Source organism: Psammomys obesus, unplaced genomic scaffold (genome assembly GCF_907164565.1).
Source record: "Psammomys obesus unplaced genomic scaffold, mPsaObe1.curated_primary_1811, whole genome shotgun sequence".
NCBI lineage: Eukaryota > Metazoa > Chordata > Mammalia > Rodentia > Muridae > Psammomys > Psammomys obesus.
In genome coordinates this window covers 2055714-2068355 of record NW_026596460.1, presented here as the reverse complement: position 1 = coordinate 2068355, position 12642 = coordinate 2055714, and the positions used below count along the sequence as shown (strand labels likewise).

Genomic DNA, 12642 nt, shown 5'->3' with positions numbered 1-12642 from the left:
AGATCAGACATTCTTGAAGCATTTTAAAAAATTCTATAAAAGTAATTTCATAAATTTCGTGCATATTATGCCAAATGTAGTTGGGTACATACTAGATCTAACTCTTCTTATGATTTGATGGATGTTAAGATGAGATAAAGTTTAAAAACTGTAGAGCTTATTCTATTGCCAGTGTTGCTCTGTATGCTAAAAACATTCTTCTCCATGCTTATTGTTTAATTTAAAATATTTTAATTGAAAGCTAAGGTAATTCTCAGTATCAATGTCAAGAGCAAAAAGGGAGAAATATTCTTGTCTAATGGCAAAATGTGCCGTGCTGCCTTCCATAATGTCTCCAGTATCTGTTTCATTTTAGAGCTTTCTTGATTCAGTCACACTGTTTTCTACTCATATCCATGTGAGGAACTGAGTTTTGATTCTGTTTTCTACAAGTGTGTAATTGTCAAGCTAGAATAAATTCCCAACATGCTAACATAATAATTTCTGACATTGTTTTTTTGTTGAAGTCATTCTAAATTTGCAGAACAATTGTGAAGATACTATTGATAATACACATTTCTTGTATGTAGCCAACAACCATGGCTCTTGTTAGCACTGTGTGAATTTTAGTCTTTTTTTTTCTTAAATTCATTTATTTTTTTCTAATTACACTTTATTCACTTTGTATCCTAGATGTAGCCCATTCCCCATCCCCTCCTAATCTCACCCTCCCTCCCTTTTCTCCTCCCATGCCCCTTCCTCAGTCCACTGATAGGGGAGGTCCTCCTTGCCTTCCATCTAATCCTGGCCTATCAGGTCTCACCAGGACTGGCTGCATTGTCTTCCTCTGTGGCCTGGTAAGTCTGCTCCCCCTTCAGGGAGAAGTGACAAAAAGCCAGCCACTGAGTTCATGTCAGAGACAGCCCCTGTTCCCATTATTAGGCAACCCACTTGAAGACTGAGCTGCCATGGACTACATCTGTGTAGGGGTTCTAAGTTATCTCCATGCATGGTCCTTGGTTGGAGTATCAGTCTCAAAAAAGACTCCTGTTCCCAGATGTTTTGTTCTTGTTGTTGTTCTGTTGTTCTTCTTATGGAAGAGCATATCCCCTATCGTCTCCCCCTTCTTTCATAAGATTCTCTGCATTCTGCCCAAAGTTTGGCTATGTGTCTCAGCATCTGCTTCGACACCCTGCAGTCTTAATTTGCGAATTGCCATTCATGTTTTTCTTTTCCAGAGCTGAGGACCAATCCAGGGCCTTCAAGTACTCTGCCACTGAGCTAAATCCCCAACACTGACACACACATTTTGAGTCCAGTCTTTATTGGGTGTGTGTTAGGATTACTCAGAGTCATTAGGTATTCCTGAGACTACTTCAGCTAAAATCCAGAATGTATAAAGAATTTAAGTTAAACACCAACAAACCAAGTAATCCAATTTAAAAAATGGGGAACAGAGCTAAACAGAGAATTCTCTGTAGAGGAATAGCAAATGGCAGAGAAACACTTAAAGAAATGCTCAAAGTCCTTAGTCATCAGGGATATGCAAATCAATACGACCCTGAGATTTCACCTTACACCCATCAGAATGGCTAAGATCAAAAACTCAAGACACAACACATGCTGGAGAAGATGTGAAGAAAGGAGAACTCTCCTCCATTGCTGGTGGGAAGGTAAACTTGTACAACCACTTTAGAAACCAATCTGGTGCTTTCTTAGAAAATTGGGAATAGTGTTACCTCAAGATCCAGCTATACCACTGCTAGGCATATATCAAAAATATGCTCAAGTATACAACAGGGACATTTGCTCAACAGTGTCATAGCGGCTTTATTCGTAATAACCAGTAGCTGGAAACAACCTAGATGTCCCTCAGTGGAGGAATGGATACAGAAATTGTGGTACATTTACACAATGGAATACTACTCAGCTATTAAAAACAAAGAAATCATGAAAATTTCAAGCAAATAGACGAAGCTAGAGAAAATCATCTTGAGTGAGGTAACCCAGAAGCAGAAAGACATCCATAGTATATATTCACTTATAAGTGGATATTAGACATATAATATAGAATAAACATACTAAGATCTATACTCCTAAAGAAGCTGAACAACAAGGAAGACCCTAGGCAAGATTTTGCTCAATCCTCATTCATAGGACAAATGTGATAGACACTGGAAGCAGGAGAAGACAGGGAACCGGACAGTTGTCTACCACAGAGGGCCTCTGAAAGACTCTACTGATCTAAGTATCAAGCAAATGCTGTGACTCATAGCCAAACTTCGTGTAGAATGCAGGGAATCTTATGAAAGATGGGAGAGATAGAAAGACCTGGACAGGACAAGACCTCCAAAATGAGGCTAACAGAGCAACCCCCCAAAAAACTGATCCATGGAAGTCCTTCAGAGACTGATACCACACCCAAGGGCAATGCATGGACAGGACCTATAATCCTGGCTTAGATTTAGCCCATAAACTCAATCTCCAAGTGGGTTCCCTAATAAGGGAAGCAGGAGTTTTCTCTGGCATGAACTCAGTGACAGGGTTTCTGATTACCTCCCCCTGAGGGATGCAGCCTTGCCAGGCTACAGAGGAAGCAATGCAATCAGTCCTGATGAGAACTTATAGATAAGGACCAAATAGAAGGGGAGGAAGACCTCCCCTATTAGTGGACTGGGAGGTGGGCATAGGGGTAGAAGAGGAGGGGAGAGTGGGATTAGGAAGAGATGAGTGAGGGGGACACAGCCGGGATACAAATTGAATAAATTATAACAAATTATAATAATAAAATTAATTTTAAAATTTAAAAAAGGATTCAAATAGAAGGCTTTACAATTGCCACACCCAGATTACCAAGGTACCTGGCAATGTATTGCTATTTAAAATGCAGCACCTTATGAATTTATTGTTATTCAATAAATTTTGGTATTGTGGAAAGACAAAAAAATGCAAACAGATCCATATTTATCATCCTGCACAAAACTAAAGTCCAACCGGATCAAAGATCTCAACATAAAACCAGACACACTAAATCTGTTGGAAGAAAAAGTGAGAATGAGCTTTGACTTTGTTGGCACAGGAGACAACTTCCTGAACAGAACACCAACAATACAGGCTCTAAGATCAACAATCAATAAATGGGACCTCATGAAACTGAAAAGCTTTGTAAAACAATGGACACTGTCATCAGAACAAAACGACAGCCTACAGACTGGGAAAGGACCTTCACCAACCCCTACATCTGACAGAAAGCTAATATCTAGAATATATAAAGGACTAAAGAAGTTAAACACCAACAAAACAAGTAATCCAATTAAAAAATGGGGTACAGAGCTAAACACTTTGCTTTTTGAGTCTTGCATATTTGACGGGTGATTTTTTTTTCTGTTTGTGTTTGTCTGTTAGTTTTGAGACAGAATATTGCTGTGTAGTCTGAATTTATGATCAACGTGCCTTGTGCTCTGTTTACCAGGATTACCAAATTTTGCCACACATTCAACCTGTGTTCTTTGGACAAGATACAGTCACCAAAGTTCTCTTTGATAGAGTTGTTTTTTATTTTGGTGCTGCATAGTGCATCAAGCTCTTCGTTTGTATATCCTAATTCTGACTCAGTTTCTGTAATTTTTTTCCTGAGATATCTGGCATTTTCATAAATGGTATTGAGGACATGAGGGAAATGTTGGCAAGGAACTTAGGTAGGCTCATGAATTTCCTATTGACATTGCTGCAGACCTCTTCATAAAGCAAAGGAATACACACGTGTGTTATAGCCTCTGTGTAGATACATCTTTACACATTTCTTTATACCTTAATCTTTTCAGTGTTAAAATAGAAGCAAGGCACATGTAGGTCTCTTTAAATATAGACCATGCCATAGTCTTTCTAGCATCCTCTTCTTTTACTAACTATAAGTTTAAATCTCTAAGTGAGCTACATGGCTTCCTTAGTCCATTTCCAGAGTAAATGGACAGTACATCAGAAATATTAATGATATTGACAAGAACGGACTTGTCAGCTATAGTGAACTTTTATGGTTAGCTCATTTTAAATTAAACATGAAGTCTCCACTCATTATAAAGGTACCCTGTCAACATTTTCCCCATGTTTTCACTATCATAGCTCTAATGCTATGTTTTCTTTGTTCAGATATATTATGTATGGTTATACTTTTATTCTGTAAAGTTTCATGGGTTTAGGCAATGATATGATTTCAAGTGTTCATAATTTTCCCTTTATACTATGTGATGGTTTATTTTGATTGTGGACTTGTTCTTAATTTATATATACCTAGAAGATCAGTAAAGTAAATACCTAAATATATATGAAAGTTTGTTTCTAGAAACAACTAGACTATGAGATCAATATTTCTGGAAATTATTTATTGGAAAGGAGTGAAAGATAAAATGTGAGGCTTTGTGGGACGGGTTAGATAACTGGGGGAGTATTATTTAGGGATAAATCTCGAGCTTACCTCCTCCTGTAACTCTTACCTATTTCCTGGTAACCACATGTGGCCTGCTGTGCCCTAGTATTATTCCATATTTTCCACTAAAATCTCTAGAACCATATGTCAAGGTAAGCCTTTCCAGTCCTGCCATATTTTGGTGCTTGAGCACAGCAATAATGGAAGTAATAAATATGAAGAATTTCATGTATATTTTTTAGCAGTTTTATGTTTGCCATACACAAGTCTTTGCCACAAATGGCCAAACACTAAAGGATGTATTGTCCCTGCAGTTTTGTTGTGTATCATATAGAATTATCACATTGACTACGTTGACATGGTCATGGACACTGAATATGGTGCCACGGCATTCTCATTTCTTTTTGCCAAGTGCAGTTGCATCTGTTGAACTTTCCACCTATTTAAGGGCATCGTGGTTGCTTTAAGTTTCTTGTCAATTGTGCTATTGATTTTTATAAGCATAATATGAATATGTTTTTATTGTTTCTATAAGTAATATTTCATTTAAATGTGTAAATTAGTGAGGGAGATGGTCTCTAATTTTTCATTAACTGGATTTAAGTTTGTAAAAAAGATATGAAAAAAGTCTTTTGGAATGGCTGCTCATTCTGCATTCCCACTAACAATGAATGTAAATTTATATTCTAAATCCTGACTAGGATTTAGTGCTGTCAGGTTTTGGGATTTTAGCCATTATAATTACAGTGTAGAGGAATCTCAGAGTTCTTTTAATATGCAGTAACTTATTGACAAATGTCATTGGACTCTTTTCCATATATATGCTTTTTATCTGTTTTTTTATATTCTTTTCAGATATTTTATATGTGTAATAACTAGTAGTTTGCTCTCTTTTTTGCTGAGGTTTAAGTTTTATTTATTTAATTTGGATATTTCCTAGATAGTATCTTTCAGATACTTTAAGTCTCTTCAGTGTATTCATTTAAAATCAGAAATTTTGGTCCACTGAGAGAGTTCAGTGCATAATAATTTTGGCTCCCAACCCTGTTTATCTTCCATCTCATTAACCATTTGGCCTTTGAAAAGAACTGACTTTGTGACATTATCCTCTTCTATACACACACACACACACACACACACACACACACACATACACACACACACACTCACACACACACCCATACACACACACAATTGATAAATAAATGAAAGAATAATAAAAAATTGAAATTATAATAAAGTATAATTTATGTGTAGTTTTCATGGTTAATGCTTTGACATGTGTTCTAAAGTCCATCTTCAAATCCAAGAACGTACACTTTATCTCTCCTCTGTAGATATATATATATATCTGAATCTATATCCATAGATTGATAGGCATATATAGCGATAGATATATACATATAGATATAGGTATAGATAGATAGGCCTTTGTTCTAGTGTGACTTAACTTTATATGTATTCTGCAACAAATTCTCATCATTATAACCCCCCCCTTTACTCTTCATTCTAACTAATCTCCTCATCTTTCCCTTATCACTCTAATCCACATCATTCTATTTTGTTGTATCTTCATTTTGGACATAGGTTTATGGATACATCATTTTGAGCAGCCTCGTTCGGCTTAGAATCCTTACCGTACAAAGATGATCATAGGCAGAGTAGTGATCCTCATCCCTCCACCTCCAAACCACTAAGGTACTGGCATGTATCAACACATCTAGAAAACCTTATGTTTTAAACGTATGAACCTAAGTAGCTTTTTATTTTCCGACTTTCACAAAATAAGAAAGCTTATACCATCTCCCTCCACAGCCTTTTTTAATCATCAAATGATAAAGCTCAATTGTGCTCAGTTTATTTACTCCTAAATGTCCTAGTCTGACTACAAATGACTTCTGTAACAATATCACACAGACCAGATCAACAGAACTTTATGCACTGTGGTGAAAACTGTAAAATGAGTCTCCTTCAAGTTTATTCTTTATTCTGTGTTTTATTTGTATTTTGTCTTAACATTTGAACATTGGAACAAATTTGTGGGTGTTTATTGGAGAAGCCACTGGAAATTGGACAATAGTTGCATTTGGTACATAGTATGCTGGAGAAAGAATTGATATTTGACTTGATTTAGTTTTCCAGTTTATAAATATGGATTATATTTGCAACAAACTTTTTTGAGAATGTTCTATTTCATTAAGACACATATGTCCCTTTATGTACATCTGAGAACTTGTATAGTTTGTAATAAGAAAAAAGAAAAATAGTGTCCATCATTACAGAGACCACAAACTAAAATTAAATAAATATGCAAATTTTAAATCATGATATTTAGATTTTTCAGTTCTATTTTATAATTCATCAAACATCAGATAGATGTTTGGCTTAAATTAATTATGAGAGTAGTTTGATGACTCTAGAGAGTAATGAATTAAATTCACCAGACATTGACATATGGTAAAGAAAAAAGAAGACTAGTGGGTAGGATTACACTGGAGAGTGAGAGAGGCCAGCTGGAAAATCATATACAAAGACCCTGCACCTAGAAAGAAGCTGAGCTAATTTGGAGAATATGAATTTTTTCCTTTTTTATTTTTATTTTTATTAATTACACTTTATTCACTTTGTCTCCCCCATAAGCCCTTCCCACCTCCCTTCTGGATCCCACCCTCCCATCCCCTTCTTCATGTATGCCCCTCCTCAAGTCCACTGATAGGAGAGGTCCTCCTCTCCTTCCTTCTGATCTTAGTCTATCAGATCACCTCAGGAGTGGCTGCATTGTCATCTTCTGTGGCCTGGTAAGGCTGTTCCCCCCTCAGGGGAGGTGATCAAAGAGCAGGCCAATCAGATTATGTCAGAGGCAGTCCCTCTTCCCATTACTACGTAACCCACTTGGACACTGACCTGCCATGGGCTACATCTGTGCAGGTGTTCTAGGTGATTGAATGTTTAAAATAAAGAACTTTAAAAAGATAAGTAGTTCAAGAATTGAAATTATAGTAGAATGATCAACAAAGCAAACTACTCCCGTGCTCTACTCAAAATACCACAGAATTTTAAAAACAGTGAACTAGACACAATAGAGCAGTTCTCAGCCTATGAGTGGCAACACCCCCAAAGACCATCGGAAAACACGGGTATTTACATTAAGTTCATAACAGTAGCCAAGTTACAGTTGTGAGATAGCAACAAAATGATTTTACCTTGGGGTCACTATACCATAAGGAATTGTATCAAAGTGTCACAGCATTAGGACTACAATAGTGTACTTCAACCTAAAACTTAGAAATCATGCTGTTAACAACTTTAGATTGCTCTAATTATTGAAAATTCAAAATATATGACCTTGTTAATTTAGCAATTTGAATAATATTTAAAATTTAAGGTTATTATTATTATTATTATATTAAAATTATAACTGAAAGGGAAAACTGGCAAAGAAATATGAGGTAGTAAATATTCCAAAACAATTATTTGCTTGTTAACATGCAAACAAAAGGTTGGTTTTGAAAAGATCATATTTTTTAATTTCAGAAAAATATGGTTTCTGAAATTCCCATAAGTAACTCAGCTATGAGCCATCAGCTACTGGTAATGAATTCTCCTACAAAGACATAATTTATTCCCAGAGCACTCACAAAAGCTCACAAAATGCTCCAGGGAACTTGACGCTGCGAAAGAACCCTATCTTATTAGCTGCAGAGCCATACTTACAATGCATACTCATGAGCTACATATTCAATAATGAAAGGTTGTTTATCTATCATATGCTAGATAGGAAATGGATGAACCATTCCTTATTTCTTCTGAAAGAGATCATTGTATTTTCCTTAAACCCGAGCCCCAGCTTTGGTGTTTCAATCTTATGGTGCTTTATCTAATTCACGCAGTGTCTTGCTCATTTGCATACGCAGAAATCAGAGACAAATGAACTGTCATATCTAAAAGCAATAGGTACTGACATTGAACATGTTGCCAATCATGAATTTCCACTTTGGTAAATAATGAACATTTATTCACAAAGAAATGTTGCGTGATGTTTCTAAGCAAAGTCTTTTATTGTTAGATACACAAAATGTTAATTAATAATATTGAATTTAAAATACAAAATGGTTGGTATGCAAATAAACTTTTTCCTCCTGAGTTTATTAGTCTGTTTGGAGACAGCTGATTTATGAGAACCATAAAATATTAGAAACACAAGTTTAAAAATATAACCAATATATATCATATATTCAAATGCATACATGATCAAATACACACACAAAATTGTAATTTTTTACTTTAAAATTCATGATATAGAACGCAGAAAAATGTAATTTTTGTGGTAGAAAATATGTGTTTGCATATAAAATTAATATAATGATATAATATCAATGTCTTTTGTCTTCATAGTCACTAATAAAATGCTGATGGAAAATATGAATAGGTATGCATGGGCTTAAAATTTGTTACTAATATTAATCATACCATTCTTATTCCTTTCCAACATTTTGATTATCATTGACATCTATGATAAATGAAGAATTCTAAGACTTTTTAAAATTAATTAATTTTTTTATTCAATTTACATCACAATCATAGTCCCCTCTCTCCTTTCTTCCCAGTCCCATGCTCCCTCCCTCTTTCCCCATGCCCCTTTACCTCTTCCATCCCAATAACCCACTCCAGGTCTTCAAGTCAAATTAGCACTGACTGTGTCCTATTACCCTGTGTCATGGTGAGGCATCCCTGCCAGTGGGGAGTTATTTAAAAGCCAGAGTCCGAGTCAGACACAGTCCCTGCTCCCCTTGTTAGGGAATACACAGAAGCCTAGGCTGCCAATCTGCTACATCTATCCGAGTTTAGGGTGGCTAGGTCCAGACAATGCATGGTTCTTGGTTGCTACTTCAGTCTCTGCAATCCCCTGTGGGCCCTGATTAGTTGGCTCTTTTCATCTTCTTGTGCAGCGCCTATCAACTCCAGGTCCTTCTGTCTTTTCCTTCACTTTTCCACAAGAATCCGTATGTGTCACCTATTGTTTGGCTTTTTTAAAAAAAATTGTATTAGTCTATTTACCTTACATTCTGAGGGTGCTCCCTCCGTTCCTTCCTCCCCCAGTTCCTCTCCTTCCCCCTTTTCCTCTCACTTTTCCCCCAGAAAATGGGAACTCCCTTCCCTCAGTATTAACCTCCCCCAGTACAGCAAGTCACATGGGGACTGCACGTATCTTCATCCTCTGAGGTCAGGCAAGGAAGCCGTGCTAGGGGGAAGTGATCCAAAAGCAGGCAATAGAATCCAGATTAGAAACAGCCCCACCTCCACCTGGCAGGCACCGCGTTTCAAGACCAAGGCTCCTGTTGGCTACATGAGTGCAGGGGCCCTAGGTCCAGATCATGCACGCTCTTTAGTTGATGTCTCAGTCTCTCTTGTAAGTTCCCACGGGTCTGTGTTAGTTGTCTCTGTTGGTCTTCTTATGAAGTTCCTGTCCCCACTCCTAGTTCATTCCTTCTTTCCCCCAACACTTCCACAGGACACCCAGAGTTCTGCCCCATGCTTAGCTACAAGTCTCAGCATCTTTGTCCATCTGCTGTTGGTTGGAGTTTCTCCAGAGGACACTCAAGCTAGGTTTCTGTCTGAAAGCATAGCAGAGTATCATTACTAGTGTCAGGGGCTGACTCTAGGCCCTAAAAGTAAAAATGCAGCTCAGGTACAAACCTTTATCACTAATTCCTTACACGATAAGAACTTCTCATTTATGTAAGGTTGGCAGAATTATAATACACATCTACCTTTATAGATATAACAACAAATTGCTAAGGTAATAGCAATTTGTGTTTCCTAAATTATATTCTTAAACCCACCTTCTTTATGAAATTTGAAGAAGTAAAGAACTTATCCTTTTTTCCTATCACATTTATGAACACATCTAAAAGGTATTCATTTACACGTTGCTAGGGACTTTCGTAACAAAATGGACAGTTATACTCAAACTCCCCAATATTACTATGATGGCAAAAGAACAGTATGTTTCTATTGTCTGTGGAAGCATTTCTCATCTGAACACTGTACTGCAGCATGAAGCAAGAGGGGATTATAAATTCTTGGGATGAAGAATGCTTCTTTATGTTTCTCCCTAATTATGCGACCTGGGAATTACATAAAGAGTGAAAACAGCTGAGGTGAAAGGAGGATTCCTGCTGGGGCTGTCAAACCAACCCAGGGTCCCAGAGCCTAGGAGAAGCCATTGACTGAGGGCCAGTGTTCACAATGTAAATGTATTATGCAGCCATGAGGAAAAGGCCTTAGACTCTGAACTGCAAGCACATTCCTACATAGGATTTGTGTATTACTCATCAAAGGGGGTGTTAAAGTGTACTTATGACATGTGTGTTAATGTAGATCATTAATTATGAGTTTAATCCAAATAAGATTGTCAACTGAGATTTTTAGGGGAAAAAAATAAGAAAGCACAAACGTTCCAAACATTCAACAGGTAAGAAAAGCCAAGCTTTGACAGTCTATACTGCAGAAGCTTTCAGAGGCCCTCTGTGGCAGGTTTCAAGGTTGTTTCCTGTTTTCTTCTGGCTTTCAGAGGCCCTCTGTAGCAGGTTCCGAGGTTGTTTCCTATTTTCGTTTTCTTCTGATGTACATCCTCTTTGCCTTTCAGGATGGGGATTGAACATTTTAGTTAGGGTCCTCTCTTTTGCTTAGCTGAGCCTGATGGCCAACTGATGGGCAGAGTGAATGGAATTTTATGTAAGAAGTGGGAAATAGTAAGAGCTGGAGGGAACGGGAACTCCACAAGCAGAGCAACAGAACAAGATAATTTGAACACAGGGAACTTCCCAGAGACTCATACTCCAACCAAGGACTATTTGTGGAGATGACCTGGAACCCCTGCACAGGTGTAGCCCATGGCAGTTCAGTGTCCAAGTGGGTTACATAGTAATGGGAAGAGGGACTGCCTCTGACATAATCTGATTGGCCTGCTCCTTGATCACTTCCCCCTGAGGGGGGAGCAGCCTTACCAGGCCACAGTAGAGGACAATGCAGCCACTTTTGATGAGAACTGATAGACTAAGATCAGAAAGAAGGAGAGGAGGACCTCCCCTATCAGTGGACTTGGGGAGTGGCATGCATGCAGAAAGGGGAGGGAGGGTGGGATCGGCAGGGGAGGAGGGAGGGGCTTATGGGGGGATACAAAATGAATAAAGTGTAATTAATAAAAAAAAATAAAAGATTTAAAAAAAAAAAAAGAAAAGCCAAGCAAGATTATGGGGGGAAACTGGAAGAGCCTTCCATAGAAACATACAAACATGTAAAACTGGTACTTGACAACAGTGAGGGAAACTCGAAATATAACTCTGTGGGAAAATGGCATAGGAAGAGTAAGATGAAATCATGCAATTTAACAAATAGTTACAAGAGGCATGTGACTTATAAAAAGTATATATTTACTGAATCACAAATGCATATCTAGTGAGGGCCTGACAGTAGAGAACATACCAGAACTTATAACACATACCAAAGTCAACCTCAAGGAACAACAGCTGATCAAACACACCAAAGTCTGCAAAACCTAATGAAATGGTTTGTATCTTTGTTAACATAATATGTATCAAAAGTGTCTCAATGTCTTGCCACCTGTGTATAGAACCTTTTAGATCTCATAGTAATATGCTTGTTATAAAAGTAAAGTCAGACACGGAGGTCACTTCAGACCAAATTTTCAGGTCATCTGCGTCTACAGAAGACTATGCTTCAGCTTTATTAAGTTCCAGGCTATTTCATTCGCTTAATTAGATTCTGTATATTCGATACAGTATGTGCCTGTATTACTTTACATAGTAACATAGTAGAGCAGACAAAATCTAGCTAATTATACCACATAAAGCAATTTTGGACCATAGTGAGAAAAATGTATCTCGTTATGTTGAATTGAAAATATGAGTAAAAAATATTATACGCCAAGTTTCAGATATATTCATTATATTATTTCTTCATAATTTTATTTTTTTAATTAGACAGTGACTTAGGTAACGTTGGGAATGCAATCTTAATTTTTAAACAGTGAACTAAATAAAGATGTACACCTAACAGCCTCGGTCTGTGCATTCTGTACTCTTCCGTTTTTGCATATCATTCATATAGCTATATTCCTCTTACCAACTTCACTATTTAGTTCTATTAGTCTTAGGAGTTGTGCAATGAAATTGTCTTTGAAAATTTAGAAGATAGATTTCTTCTCTGTGGAA

At 37.2% G+C, this 12642-nt stretch overlaps 1 protein-coding gene across 1 annotated transcript in view; it reads left to right on the top strand.

Annotated features, from left to right (window-relative positions):
- Positions 1–12642, top strand: part of Cntnap2 (contactin associated protein 2) — a 2205170-nt gene that overhangs the window by 496499 nt on the left and 1696029 nt on the right.